Genomic DNA, 15,604 nt, shown 5'->3' on the forward strand with positions numbered 1-15,604 from the left:
AACCCCAACAATCAGTCTTCTGGTCCATTTTTAACTGATTAATGGCTTGCATACAAAAAAAAAAGAGTAATTATGGCAGCTGGTGACAAAGCTGGGAAGCAATCTGAACATGAAGGTGCATGAGGTGTTAACACTACAGGCACCATGGCCATGAAGAATGGAGCCACAGGATTGGGATGCAATTGCTCCTCATAAGACAGAAAAGACAACCACAAGGAAGGAAAATAAACCACTTCAGGCAAAAAAAGGCTGCTGAAACCAGAACAGACAGGTATCAGCTGGTCAAGAGTAAATTCAGGCTTGAATCCTTGAGAACAGCAAATCTCTGGGAGAAGTTTTTGGGAACAGTAAACCTACATGCTTAAGGAAGCCCTATTATGACACATTAGCAGCTTTCTTTAACTCCAACTGTTTTTGTAGCTGTTCCATCTAAGTATTCATCAAAGGGTCTATGAAAGCATCACCAAAAGCAGGTGGTTCAGTTGTCAGTGCTGATGGGGGAAGGTGATGCTGTGACTTACAGAGCTGGGGGGAAGCTAGCTTACAGGCTAAAGTATAAAAAAATTACCATAACATTCCTGCATACCTGTATGACAAATACTGCTAAATTTAAAATAACAACATTAGCCATTTTGTTTTCATTAAAATCCACACATGCAACTGTGGCAATAAAAAGTGTTCATTAAAAAAGCTCAGCAAGTCACAAGCAGTATCTCATCCTGCTTCCCATTATCCCACAACAAAGGGATCCCTAAAACCAGTGCAACACAAGTTGAGCTGCTCCTTGGAACAAGAACATTTCCTGGTCTTGAAGCACTTCTTGAAAACTCCTTCCATGGGCTATCAAAAGGATCTTTGCCTTTTTCATTGCCTGTGTACAGCAACTCTTATGCAGACATTTTAGTTTAACTGATAAAACTGAGGTCAAAGTTCCCAGAATGAAAGAGTACAAGTGGTAAGAGAATAATTTCTAGTTCAAGACTGAACAACAGTAGTGTTATGCAAGAGAGCAGAATCTGAAAGCAAGCTTTGATCTGGCATTGTTTATTGTACTGGTGCCTGCTAAGAGGTACCTGAGCTCCAAAGAATGAGAGAAGGTCTTCCCATTTGAGATCCTCATCTTTCTCACTTGGGAAAAAATGTATTGAAATATATATATATATATATATATATAAAACATCATGTACTGGACACTGAAAGCTGTATCAAATTGCTTTTCTGATGTCTTCTAAAATGGAACAAACACATTTAGCAGTACATTGAAGATGAGGGTCACATTTAAACATACACACACAAGTATTTTTCCATTTCAAAACAGTCCTGCAATTAAATATAAATGTGCATGCACTTAAACACAGTTTCCTTCTTGCACAATACCTTGTACTGAATTCAATATAACCTTCAAATCCGTGTTTCCATTAGCTACTTCGTGATACCACAGCTTTGAAAATATTCTCAGTGCTCCAACAATCAAGGCATAGAAGACTTAAAAGTGGCCATTCAAAACTCTATCTTCAGCATCATCTCACAAGAAGAACATTGCATTCCTTTTTATTTCCTCCACCCCTTCTTTCCTAATTCTTAAATAATTTATTAAAACTACTGAAAGTATTTTCTGGTCAGCTTTCTTCCTCACTATAGGAAGCATCAATATCCTTAAATCCCTAGTTCCCCTGGTTGCACAGCTTGGTTCCCTCTCTAAAGGTCATCTTCTATATAATAACCTGATACTGATGGACTAATGTCAGGGGAAAAAGGGGCAGAAATTATAATGTATTTTTAATAACAAGCTGAGTTTCTCCCTAGATAGAAAAGCTGATTTCATGGCATGTCCTTCTTTCAATGTCTTATGGAATCATCCATCACTGACAGAATGACTTCAAGAAATTCCTTCCTGCTACCATCCTACAACTATGACCACCTCTCAGAAAGAGAGCCTCTAAAAACAAAACACTGCCCTAATGAGAACTGGAAATTATTGACTTGAAGGTGCTTTCAAAAAAAATAAGTCTTCACTCACAGCAGGAAAACCAGAGAGGATGTTAGTAAGTTATGATGGGTTTACAACAAGCAATCAGAAGTGGTTTCCTTCTAACTAACTGACCTGTGAACCTTCTTGGCACAGCTGTCAGGGGTGGTGTAGAGAGGAAAAAGAACTGGAATCCTGACTGACACAGAAATGACAGAGCAAATACCAGCCACTGCATTGACTGTAAATCCTTTAGTAAGGAAGTAAGCCAAACTACTGACCTAGATGGACCAATGACAGACAAATTCTCTCCTTTCCAAGATGGAAATTAGACTTCTTCAGCAAACAAAGCTATTCATTTTCCACTGCAACTTACAACAAAACCCTTCTTTGAGCTTCTCTCAAAGACAAGCAAAAATGAAATGGTTGAATATATCTGTGGCCTCATAATTCCACAAAGTTCTGTGTTTACTCATCAGAAGAACTTGAGCATCAGCAGCCCACAAGTTTCATCTAACCCTGTCCCTAACCATGTGGAGCCAGGGTTCTGATGGATGAACATCCTGGATCAGGTTCAGCTGTGGCAGCCTAAAACATTGCTGCCCCCTCTTGTCCATCCCAGCCTTCTGCCAGGGATCACTGCTCCATAGCACCCACCTCAGCTGCAACAATCCACAGCACAGTGTCACTGTAGACCCCTGATGAAGGTGGGCTCTTATCATTACTCATTTTTTATAGGCAAACTGCTCTGTAATTTCCCAGCTGTGAACTGCAGGGGCTGAAGCAGCTGTATTCTAAATGCAGGCGAACCCAATGGGAAGAAATGACTATGTCTGACTCAGTTCAGAAGGCTGAATTATTTCTTTACTATAACTGTGCTAAAATACATTAATATACTATATAAAAAGGAAGATACTAAAACTACATACTACTTTCTCTAACTGCCCCCAACTCATGACCCTCTCCCAAGAGTCCAGCCACAGGTGGGTTGGATTCGCTCAAACAATCCTCACCAGAATCCAATCAAGCAATCACTCCAGGTAAACAATTCTCCAAACACATTCCATACAGGAAAAACAAGGAGCAGAAATAGAAATTGTTTTCTCTTTCACTTCTCTCTGTGCACCTCTATGAAAAATCCTTAGAGAGGGAGAGAACTGTGCTTGCCACACAGCTGCACATGGTTCTTTCTTCAGTGGGTGGCAACACCTGGAGGAGGTGATGGCTGAGGTCATTGCAGCAGGTTTGATACAACTCTGGTCCAACTTGAAGAGGCTGAATTATTCTTGGTGAAAGAGTGTAACTCTCCTCTTGCTAGAGCCCAGAATCAGGGTAAGTCCTTGGCAGGTTAACTCAGTAGTGCTGGAAAACTTTCATCTCACTCCCAGTTTCCAATGGGAGAGAATTTCAAATACAGGACAGGAAAGCACAGCCATGTGACAATGAAGCTGGGAAACACACAGCTGCCCTAAACAACTATGACAGAACATCCTTGAACCAAGTGAAGTGTGCCCTGTTCTGGGAAATCTAATCCCAGTTTCAGTCCAGACAGATTTACACCCAAGAGTAAATTCTTACAGCCTTGCAGTTTCTTACAGCCTGGTTACCTCTGAGGTTTCCCCATGACTTATCCCTGATTAAAGGCCTACATGAAAAACAGCATGAGAGAGTAAGAGGGGAATTTGAGCAGGCTTAACCAAGGTTTCTGCATTTCCTTGTGTTTGGGAATGCTTGGGGTTTAGATGGGTTTATTAATGAAATTTAAATAGTGAGTAAATCTTGAATGTTGATGCAAGCTCATCCATAAGTGTTGCCTAAATTGACTTAATTGACTTCTGGGAAGAAGTAGGCTCTAAGAATGGACCTAATTTATTTTTGCAAATGACCATTAATTGTACCTTTTTTTTTTTTCTTTATTGCAATATATAAGTCTGTCATGTTCAGAGTAATCCCAAGAATTGCTTTTTTCTTTTAAACACTGGAATACTCTTTTCTTTAGAATAAGCCCATTATAGAATATGTTTATGGCAATAGCAGAACACAGAGCTATGTAAAGCACAGCCTTCCACAGAAACAAGGAGAGGTGCTGTAATCAGCACTGAAATGCTACTGAGAGAGACCTGAGTGGAGTGAGTGTGGGACACAAACACAGGAGTGATCTGCAGAACAAGATCTTACTCATTTCTCTCCTCTTTCACTTTTTCTTAAATAACAAACAAATAAAATCAGTTGCAAACATCATTCTGGCTTCCATCATTTCCTCTAGCTGACCAGCACATCCCTTTCACCACAGTGGTCCTCTGCCACCTTCATTTTGTGCCCTGCCTCAAACCCTGGGGCTGAGGGTCCCTGAACTGCCCCCAGGTGCTGCATCAGCTTTTCTCCTAATCCTGTGACGTTTTCTTTGGTGTGCAATAGATTTACAGGTAGCTTTTAGAGCTGTAGGTCTTTAAGTGGACTTCAGTCAGGGAAAAAAAAAATCCTAGACACAATTCTTCATAATTACTCAGTAACAAGAAACTGTTACAACTGTGAAAATTAATTGATCATTAATTTTCATGCTCTGATCTTCCACAAGCAGACTTTCCAGTTACTCCAAAATAGTAATTTCCTTAGGAACTCCCAGGCAAAGGTAACAGGAAGGAGCTGTCTCATGGGATTTGAGACCTGCAGCAAATCTTTGGCAGAAATATCTTTCCTTTACCAGCTTTGAATCTGTAAGGTTCCAAAATGAAAATGTGTAGGTGACGTGTCAGTGACATCAGGATTAAAACTCTCAGCCACCTGTGTGTGCCAGCATGCCAGACTTGCATCACCTTGAGCTCACCCACATCCTTTCCCAGCCTACCTTAAGGCCCCTTTAGCAAGAGATTGTCACCAGGGTCACAACTCAAGGAGGCTGGGCTAAAAATATCCCCCAGCACTGTCCCTGGTCTGCCTCACTGTCATCCACCTCACCCTGGACATCATCCAAGAGACACTCACATCCCAGCACTGGGCACAAGCCCGTGTGAAGCTCAGGGACCCTCCTCCTCAAGAGCTACTTTACTCCCCCTGGTTAGATTAAACTATCAGTATTTGTTTATTCACTACTCATAATTCAAGTTCAAGTGAAATTAAAAGGCTCTAGAATGGCAATCTAGTTAAGAACTTTAATGAAGTGCACTTTAGATATAAAATCTATTATAAAGCACTTAAATTAATGAAGGTTGCTCCCTGTCCTTAGCATTCTGCACTGAGGTATAAGGTAAAAGTCTTTTAAAGAAACCTTTAAAATTCTGAACTGCTGCAGGTAAGATCTAAAGAGGCAACAGTGAAACAAGCTGCATTTGCTATCATATCCCAGTCCAGGACAAAACAAGGAAAAAAACCAGTTTAATACACCTTTATCCTGAGAAAAAAAATATTATTCTTTGTTATGGGTAAAGTAATTTCATAGTGAATGAGATGATAATTTTGAATGCATCACCTCTTCAGGCTCTCATAAAAATTATACAATGCATACTATAGATATTCATACTCATACCAGAGAACAGTGTCTAACAACAAAATAATGATAAAAAATTCAAAATACAAACTTCAGTAAAGCTAACAGTGGAGGTGGAGAAGGCCTAGCTCATCTTTTGCAGGAGGACCTGTACATTGGAGTTTTAAACTGCCTTTTTTCCCGTTGTTTACACAAGGGAAGTTTTTTAATATCATCTTAATAGCATTTTTAATTAACCAGAAATACACATAAACAATAGATCTCCAGAAGCCTGATGAGGCTTGAAATCTAAAATAACAATGTGATTAATTCCTATGAGGAAGCATTATCTTTACACTGCCCTTCCTTGGTCAAACAGAACCGGAGAGTAAATTTGGTTAAAAGCAGGGAGAGGGGAGGGAAAGAAACCAAGTCAAACAGAAGAGCACACAGCTGAGGAGACAAAAATACTTGTGATCAAAGGGTGACACAGGGTGTTTTATTAATCTTGCAGAGCCCAGGGAGCAGCCCTGCCAAGGGTCTGTCCACGCTCCTCCCCGTGGCCTCACCACTCCACCTGTGACAGGCAGAGAAATCCTCACCAGACCACTCTGCCTGGCCAGCCAGGGCTGGCACAGACCCCAGCTCACCCCAGCACAGCCTGACTGAAGCAGGTGATGGCTATTTTTATGTCTAAACTGCAGTTTGCACCTGCCCTGTTCTCAAGTTCAAAGGGAGAAGCAGGCACAGCAGCCCTTGGGGAAGGCAGAGGGATGTGCTGCTGGCTCAGCCGGGGAGGAAGGCTGGCTGTGGATGAGCAGGTCATGTCCCTGGAATGGGCTGCAGGAATGGGCTGCTCCAAGCATCATAAACCAGCATCTGTCTGATGCTGCACAACCTGGGAGATGCCCAAAAGGCCTGAGCCCTCATCCCCCCTGCACCACACCACCCACCCCTGGCAGCACCAGGCCATGGGGGTGATCTCGAACTTTGTGGATACTGAAATGTCTGCACAGTTTGTAAATAAAGGAGCCTGGCACTGAATGCATACATTTCAAATGGCACTGAAGTAATAATCTAATCTTAGACTGATTTACAAGTGTTAACTGATTCACCAGCTCACTCTCACACTACACATCACAAAGTTCCCTCTTTGGAACAGAATCAAGTGGCCAGGTATGTGCAAGGAATCGTGTCCAAAGCAGTTCATCTGCAAAGTGAGAATGACTTGAAAATCCACATCAAGTAAGTCATCCTCCTGCTACGAAAATCTCAGGTTCTAGGATTAGAGACATTTTAGAAGATTATTCATTCCCTCATCTCACAGTTAAAAGGATGACAGAATTACTATATCCCAGACTGTAACTGAAGCCATTCAGTGAAAGCAGCTTTCCTATCAAGGGACCATCTTTTCAGTGAGATCAGTTACATATCTCAGGGTTTGATTGAAGTATTTAGTATCCTTTTTTTTCCCCATAAACACAAGAGCTGAGCAGCCTTCTAATCTTTGAGATCATAAATGCCCAGCTTCTACAGCTGCAGTAATTAAACTAACTTCTCATTCCATTACCCACATCAAGTCTCTTCCTCAGCATCTGCTCTATCCCCACACTGCACTCTTCAGTCAAACCAAGATAAGCTATTTTCTAAGATCAGCTGACTTGTCTGTCCCTGAAGACATCACCGGAGCCAAAAGGATTCTGAGCAGATATGATGCATCTTGCTAAATATCCAAAAGGTCTCTTTTAAAGGAAAAAAAAAAAAAAAAAGTAGACGTCAATGCAAGTAGTTATTTTTAGCATCTGAGTTGTTCTATATTTATTCCTTTATGTCTTTCTAAAAGAAGCACAATCTCTGATGAAGCATTACCATAAAATACACCCTACTGGGAACTCTGCTTTATGACTCCTGGCTACTGAGCACTGCAACAAGTACATCACACCACACAAGTTTAAGGCTGCACACAGAACAATGCTTCCTCAGTTCCAAAGAAGTGCTTAAAACAACCCAAACCCAAAAACCAACCCAACCCATCCAAAACACAGAAAGCAAACTCCTCAGTATAATCTGTCATTCTGATTAGATGCTCTCTTCAGACTCAAGCTTAAAAACTGCCACTTTTAAGTATTTCTAATTGTCTAACCCCACAAAACAAACCCCTCAAGACACCTTGTGAGTTACCTGTTAAAAACAACACAAACCACAACCCCAAACTCCAGGACACACCATACTTCAACAAACCCTTAAAAGTTAGCAGGAACAGCAGCAGCTCAGCTCATACAAATACTCAAACTATAAAAAGACTACTTAATTTCTTCCTTATCCTTTTCCCTTATAGCTTTTACCTCCTTGCCTGAAGACTCCTGGCCCTCTACCTCCAATATATTTATCTCAATAACTTTGTACCTCTGATCTTATGCAAATTAGCTGAAGATTTATTTTCAAGGACAGGATACAGTTAATCAAAGGTGTAGTGTGGCTTATTTGTGTGGAAAGTGATATCTCAAATGAACAGGAAAAGCAAAACTGTGTCAGGGAAGCTTCTGCTAGTTGCAGTAAACTTTCACAAAAAAAAGAAAATAGTTTAAGACAGGGTCTTACATCAACAAAATGGGAAGAAAACTTGCATTTTGAAGCTAACAGTATTTTAATTTGCTGCTCTAGAAAGCTGTTATCTAGCCACAACTATTTTAGATTTTGGCATTATGCTAGATCTCTCAACACACCAATTGAAACAGCAGAAGTTGGGATGGGGTGGGTAAAGACAATACATACGTGTGTGTGTTAACTTGAAATCTCTCTCTCCTCTGACCTTAAAGAACTCTGTTTTCCTTCCAGGTACTCCCTACCTATAAGACAGACATGTCCCATCACTCAGCTGTGCTCTTTTAAGTATTTTACCAACTGGCATTACGTACACATTGACAGCTCTCTGATCCCAGGGTAAACAACAGATGGTTGAGGGACTCCAGAGTATGAAACCATGCTCAGCACACAGCCTGGTATCAGATAAATAGGTTTGGTCAGTGGCAGGTTATTACCACCTTCATGTAGTGCACATCACCCAAGTCAGAGATTTTCCACAGGGTAAAGTGTGGATCTTCAAAAAATAATACACTTTGGAAGTTAAAAACATACATGCCCTAATTACCTCAGTCTCAGACTGACCTTTGTATATTTGTCTACAAGGACCTTGCACTACAGAACTGCTGCACTATGGAAGCCAGAATGACTCCAGGTTAATTTTAAAACAAGCTGTTCTGGAAGGTTTTAACTGAGCAAACCCGCCTAACTCCATCTTGTTGTGAAATATTTTCCCTACTGATTAAAATGTTTCCCGTGCAGCTGTGATTTCATTTTAGTCTTGTGCAGAAAACTGAAGACAAGAAAACATCTAGTTTGAATTCAAGGACCCTCTTCTCATAGCAACATAAAATTCACCAAAAAAGGCAATTCTCTCGCTGTTGCTCCTTCTCTACTAAGAAAAAAAAAAGTTTCTTTATCACTGTAAAGTACCCCAAAGCAAGAAAGGAGAAGCATGCAAAACTTCAGAGAGGATAAAAAGCATCAGATTTCTCACTAATTATTAAAAACCAACAACAAAACACATGCACTAAACAAAATGAAGTTAGTTTTGCTTAAGGAAAATTTATCTGTGACAGAAGGAGCACATCTGATTTATTCTTATTTCCTAGATTAAAAGCTATTTAGTTCACATGAAAATTCTGAGGCAGTTTGTCTATCATTTATGAATTAGATAATCCCTTTTTCAAAATGGATTAAATTCCAGAATAAGCACGTCAAGGGAAGTTTGTTCAGAAACCTGCACTGTGAATGAAATGGGGTTTGCCTTTTGGCAATCCTCACTTTTCCTCTATTACTTAATGCCCAGACTTAGCTGTTCTGTGGATTTTTTTTTAGTATTTGGGTGTCAAACTGACCACATACAACCTGTGCACTGAAAGGCTAACACACAGCCAGGTGAAAGCCATGTGTAATTACAGCTGCTCACACATCCTGCTCTGTGATGTGCTCCTCTGAGCAGACATCCCCCAGATCCCAGCTGGCTCCTCAACACAGGCCACAAACACAAAGCTCCCAAGGACACAAAAAACCAAGGGGGTCACTCCCTGGACCAGTCATGAGCACACAAGGGACAAAAGTAACTTCTTTTAGAGGAATTAAGACTGCAACATGACCTCTGGCACCTGCCCCTGGTATAAGAAAGTGGAAAAAGCAACATGGGAAGTCCAGCAAGAACACATCCAAGTCCCATACACAGCCAGCATCAAAGGCAGTAGCTAAACAGAGGGCTAAGTAGCTCCCTTTGCACTTTTATAAGTAATGGACTTTTATATTTGATACTAAGAACCATTTCTGCAGCTCTCAATCCTTTGTGATCTGCTTTGCCTTCCACTGAGGCCCCTCCAGCCTCTTGTGCCACTGTTCTTTAGTATTTGCCCTGCCTTCCGTCCTCTTCCTCATCATTGCTGAACACCACCACTATTTCCAGATTTATTTTGTATCATTCTGCTTCAAAATATCCTTTCCCAAGACAAAGCTCAATCCCCTTTATGAGCAGAGAAGCATGGTCTGCTGGTTTATACTGCCTTCCAAATAAGCCTGGCCTAAATCCCCCATGGGCACACTTGGGATTTGGGACACCTAGGTGGTTTGTTATATTCACTGGTTATCCTAATCCTAAAAACCCTAAGCAACACTGCCTTCCCTCAGAAACTCCTTCCCTTGAGAAGGCAACAGCTAACAGAGGTTTTGCTAAATTTGCTTCCCTTCCCCAGCCCAGCAAAGCAGACACCACTCCAAGTGCAGTCTCAATGCCCTGAAGCCCACTCCCCTTGAGTCTCCTCAAGGAAGGTGACAGGAGTCAGAGACACAAACCTGGAAATGAGGAAGATCCAAAGGGTTGGAGGTCCAGCAAAAATGCTGTATAGGATAATCAAAAGGGACAAAAGGGTGGTTGAAGTGAGTGTGCACACACAGGCATGAAAACATAGGGAGGGCAGGTTAAGTAGATTCAGGATCCATCTCTTGCCTTTTATTCATCAGTGCTCACTCATTAATAAGTCTGGCACAAAGTTTTGTTCCCCTATGTCCATTCCAAAACACTGATCACAACAGTTTTCCTCTGTGACAAGGGTCTTAGATGAGACCCATGCTGGGTATTTTAACTTCTTGGAGCAAATGTGCAAGGCTGAAATTACCTCCTCAGTGTCACAGCAGTCACACAGGGCCCTGCACATATTTGCACCCAGCATTTTGTGCAAGCAGAACCAGGCAAAAGGTGATACTCCATCAGGCAAGCCATGAGGTCCTGGCCTGGAAATACCTTTCCATGGCCTGCAGTCAGCAGGACTAGCAAAGAACTGCCCCCACTGTTTATTTGACAGCGGTGCTGGTCAAGGCACCAGGCTGGAATCAATACTGCTCATGCTGCCTGGGGATCCACAGAAGGCAAAGGCCCAGGTTACCTTGTTGATAACTCCCACCACATGGAGGTAAAAGGTCTGGAAGACATCCTTGGAAACCTTGACCGCAACTACACCTACCCCACATCAGCTTACAGCTTTTGGGGGACTGAGGTTCATAAGACTTTACAAGTGGCAGTCGCTCTCCTGAGCAAGGCCTGAGCTCCTGAAATACCATTCAAGCACACCACAGGGTGGAAGAAGGCTTTGACTTCTTCTCACAGCAAAACTCCATGCCTGCTCCTTATCATTTCACATACTGAGAGGAACAGCATCCAACTGGATCAAGCTTCTTCACTGGGCCAGAGAGAAAGCAGCTGCAAAACTTGAGAGAAAGCTGCTTTTCTGTCTTCCCCAAACAACAGGATGTGCAGAAAGGTGAGACCCTGGTCTTTTGGGTGTACTTCTGGAGAGCTGATGGTGAAAAACAGCCCCTGATACCACCCTCATCTCAGAAATCAAGCAAGGATTCAGGCAGCAGGTTCCACAGGTCACTCAAGTGAGCAGGAAGAGAAATAAAGTTTGTTCCCAGAAGAGGCTTAGAGACACCACTGTCAGGGAAATGACACTCTAGCTTCATCCCTGTGAAACAGGGAAGAGGATAATTTGACACTTCCTGGAGCAACAGTCCAAGAACAGATATCCAGGGGATGGGGTTCCTCCAGAGAGCTTGGCAGCACATGCACAGGAAGGATGGACAGTCGAGGGAGTGGGATAACTCAAATGTAAAGAACATGAAAAAGGTAAAACAAGTAAAACTGAAACCTGCTCTCCTGGCCTGCTCATACTGCACACTGCACATGGGATCAAAGCAGATACATCCACTCAGCTCCCCTGGCAAAGGTATCCTCTCCTGTGTGGAGAAAAATCCACAGAGAACAGCTCCAAAATCCCAGCCAAGGCCAGCACTGGCACTGAGGAGAGGACCTCTGCTAAAAAGCATTATGAGAATTATGTGCCATACTGCAGTACAGTTCTGTTACTTGGGGGTTTGTCTTTATAAACTTTTGCTTCAGATGGACAGGTAAATTTTCAAGGTTTTTTTTTTTTTTTTCAACCTTCCTTATAATATGTACCTTTCTCACTGAGGTTATAATCCCCACAGCTATTAGAAAAAAAACAGGGATTTGCATGCCTATGTGAACTACTGATAAAGACAGAAAAGCACACCACATTGTCCTTTGATTTCCAGTTTGAGCAATATCCTGAGTCTGAACATTTCACATGGGTGTATTTTCCCCCCTTCCTCCTCCAAACGTGACATTCAAACCTCCAGGGGTTATCAAACACAGTATTAACCAGCCTCTCAGCATATGAATCCCACAGGCTCAGGGAAAATTACTGCAGAAGCCTGTTTCTTCTTCAGTGGACTCTGTGCTGATTCACAAGGCACATGAAGAGCTCAAGGCAAAGGCAGGACTGCATTTGGCATGCACCCTGCCAGGCAATGCAGCCACTGCTAATTGAACTTCTACTCTTGAGCTTGACCAGTGCTGCTACAAGAAAGGCCAGAAGGCCAAATTTGATCAAAAACAAGTTAGAGGGTAACCTAACAGGGTCTAAGCTGAGTGGATGACAAGGGGCCAGTCCTTACAATCATTTCTTTTTACTTTTTTTTTTTTTTTTTTTACAGAGTTGTTTTCTTGTGTCCCAGAGCAACCAGAGCACTGCAGCAAGTAACACCACCAAGTGCTTCACTGAACCACTGCTTTCCAAACATCTCCCTTCCACAGCTTGCCATGAAGCACCACCAGCTCCCACTGCTTCAGACATGCTCTGAAGATGTCTCCTACCCTGACCCTCCCTATCTTCACTATTCTGGATGAGTACCTGTAACCTACAGAAAGGAGATATTACAGGAGAGAGGCAAGTTTTCCTTACATCCAGGCTCATCCTGACACAAGCAATGTGAGGAGCAATATTTTAACCCAAGTGTGTGTGGGAAATCCCAAATCTTTACGAACATATTAGAGACTGAAATAATTTTTCAGTAATCTGTTGTTCTGTTTCTTTGCTTTCTCTGCTCCTGCTCTATATATAATAGATGCTAGCCTATTCTCCAGCCATAAGCACTGAGCCACTGAAATATGAGAGAAAGTAGATTTTTCATGCACTCACATTATCAGCACCTAGATGTAAATCCTCAGTGTTGGCTCCCCAGCTGCAAAACAAAAGGAGTATATCTCTTTATCAGTCAGTTCACTTCTCTTACAGGGGTTGGACAACAGAGAACAGGCAAACTGGGGGGACAGGGATGAAAAGAATAAAAAAGGTCAGGATAGGGAACAGACTAAGCAGATCTGGCATCTGCCTGCAAAAAGGGACAGAAACAGTTCTACTTCCAAATAGGATAACAGGAGCTTCAGAAACATGCAGGATAAATCCCTACCAGAGCTGTACACTCTACCTAGTGCCATCCATTCCTGTTCATGCCTGGACAATACTCTGAAAAATGGGGAAAAGACTAATTTGAGCACAACTCTTCATTGGGCTGATGAATCAGCTCTCCAGTGTGCATTCTCCTTAGGGAGAACAGGGAGAATTGGCAGAGGACAGCACTTCAGAAGATAGCAATACAAGGAAACAGCTGCTGAATTTGATGCAGAAGCAGCCCACCATGTGGGGAACATTTTGGTGCAGTGCTCTTGGCCAAAATCCTCATCCCCAGCCAAGCACATCCTCCAGCATGAAAGGAACAAGCACATTCCCTTAGGAAATTCACAGGCGTTCCAACTCCAAAATGCTGGCACAGCAAAACCCAAGGCTCTTGGTACTGCACATGCAAGTTATAACAAGACAGAAAATACTCTGTAACACATGACAAATATCAAGGGAAACACATATCCATGAATCTATGCTTGAAAGGACTGCAGTTGTGTGCACCCAAAAGCGATGAGCTTGTCACATGCCCACAGCTGTATTTCATGAAAGCTGTACAAGATTGAGGATAGTTTTCACAGCACCTTGAGGTCCACTGGCCTTAAGTCTGTACTGTTAACTTCACTCACTAACCTTTCATAAGATGAAATGCCAAATGAACTTCAAATCTTCCCCATAATATTATTTTCTAAAACCCTTAAAAAATCCTCAGAATAAAACAAGAGTACAAAGGGCATACTCTGTATGTCCTCACTTCCATAGTCAAAAACATCTTCAGGAGAGGTTCCGACAGGTAAGGGATGCAGAGTCAGCAGTTCAATTTCCTCCTCTCCATGCAAAGGCAAAAACCATCCCTGGAAGTGTTCAAGGCCAGGTTGGATGGGACCCTGACCAACCTGATCTAGTGGAAGGTGTCCCTGTCCATGGTAGGGGTGTAGCAATGAGATGATCTTCAAGGTCCCCTTCCAACCCCTCCCATTCCATGATGCTATTGATGATTCTATAAAGCATGTAACAAAAAATTACAACTGCAAATGTACATGTGCTCCAAGGGCTCTTCACACAATTCAATCTGTTCCACCAAGCAATTTTTATACTTTGAGGAACAGAAGTGGGTTTATATTCCTGTGCCAGACTGACTAGTCCTCTCCTTTTTCTTGGAAGTAAAAAAACCCTTCTCTCAATTCTGTTAGCACAGAGATAAGGATCTAACTTCAGAGAACTGCAAGTAACTCGACCTTTTAATTTTTCCTAATGCTTCACATGTGTCCCATCAGTAGCAGACTAACGTTTTCCTTATTTGTTTTTCTCCTGCACAGAAGAAAAGAGCTTTCAGTCTGTGTGAAAGACGATGCCTTGGGCACTCCCCATGGGCCTCTTATTGTTCACTGTAACTTATTTCTCCTGCTGGAAACTGGAGACTCATTCACCAGATTTCTCTGGTGACAGGTATAATAAGAGACAAGCAGATAACTTCTATGGCATCTCTGGACACCTGCTCTGAAAGGGTTTTCTGTTCCTGCACACTGTTACTTGAACACATGTTTGACCTTTCCAAGGCAAGCACCAGTTTTCCACAGAAAAGCCTTGGTCTGACTGCCAAACTGCAGGGTGGTAAAAAACCACTTGTTGTCCTCAAATATCTTCCAGCACTACCTTCATGAATTGAGAAACCAACATCCTCAAGGACTTATTTCCAGACCTGCAAAACACAGGGTAAAGCAAACAGGGCCTTGCTGTTGTAATACAAATACAACTATGACACTGCCTATCAGGATTGTAAAAATAGAGTCCAGTGAAGGAGTCCTGCTGGATTTTTCATGAGGTTTTTTTCCACGTGACCAAAAGGTCTACTTTCCCCCACAAAAGCCTTGACAAGAAGCTGGAAAAGCAAAGCAGCAGATTTTTTTTTAAATTCTAAATGCTGACCCACTGAAAACTAAGGGAGGGCTCTACATACACAGCAAATTCCTGAGCCTGGTGAGACTCAGGACTTGAGATGATTGCTTCCTGAACAGTCAGCCTGAAGAGTAGAACCATGCTAATAACAGTCTTATAGTTCTCACTCAGTGGCTTTCAAACCAGTCAGCAATTCTACCCAAAAGGTGTAAAAATTAGGTCCTGAAGAAATGGTGAAGAGGAAAACATGCATAGGAGGTCTGGGGACAGTTCTTGAGCAAGGGGAAGAAGAGCAGATAAAGGAAACTCCATCGGAGAGGCAGGAGAATCAACATGAGTGAACAAAGATGCTGAATGAAACTAAAAAACAAAAAGGTCACAAGCCACATACTTCAGCAAAGACCA

General features: G+C 42.2%; 1 protein-coding gene across 8 annotated transcripts in view; it reads right to left on the minus strand.

Moving 5' to 3' along the window:
- The window catches only part of AGPAT3 (1-acylglycerol-3-phosphate O-acyltransferase 3), an 85,471-nt gene that overhangs the window by 49,363 nt on the left and 20,504 nt on the right, over positions 1-15,604 (minus strand). For 2 of the 8 annotated variants that reach the window (XM_021540018.2, XM_021540021.2), the window contains exon 2: positions 13,040-13,082. The exons of the other annotated variants lie outside the window; for them this stretch is intronic. The gene's annotated coding sequence lies outside the window, so the exon portion shown is untranslated. The remainder of the gene's footprint in view (positions 1-13,039; positions 13,083-15,604) is intronic. 8 annotated transcript variants of the gene reach the window in all.

The sequence above is a fragment of the Lonchura striata genome, chromosome 2 (assembly GCF_046129695.1).
Source record: "Lonchura striata isolate bLonStr1 chromosome 2, bLonStr1.mat, whole genome shotgun sequence".
Lineage (NCBI taxonomy): Eukaryota > Metazoa > Chordata > Aves > Passeriformes > Estrildidae > Lonchura > Lonchura striata.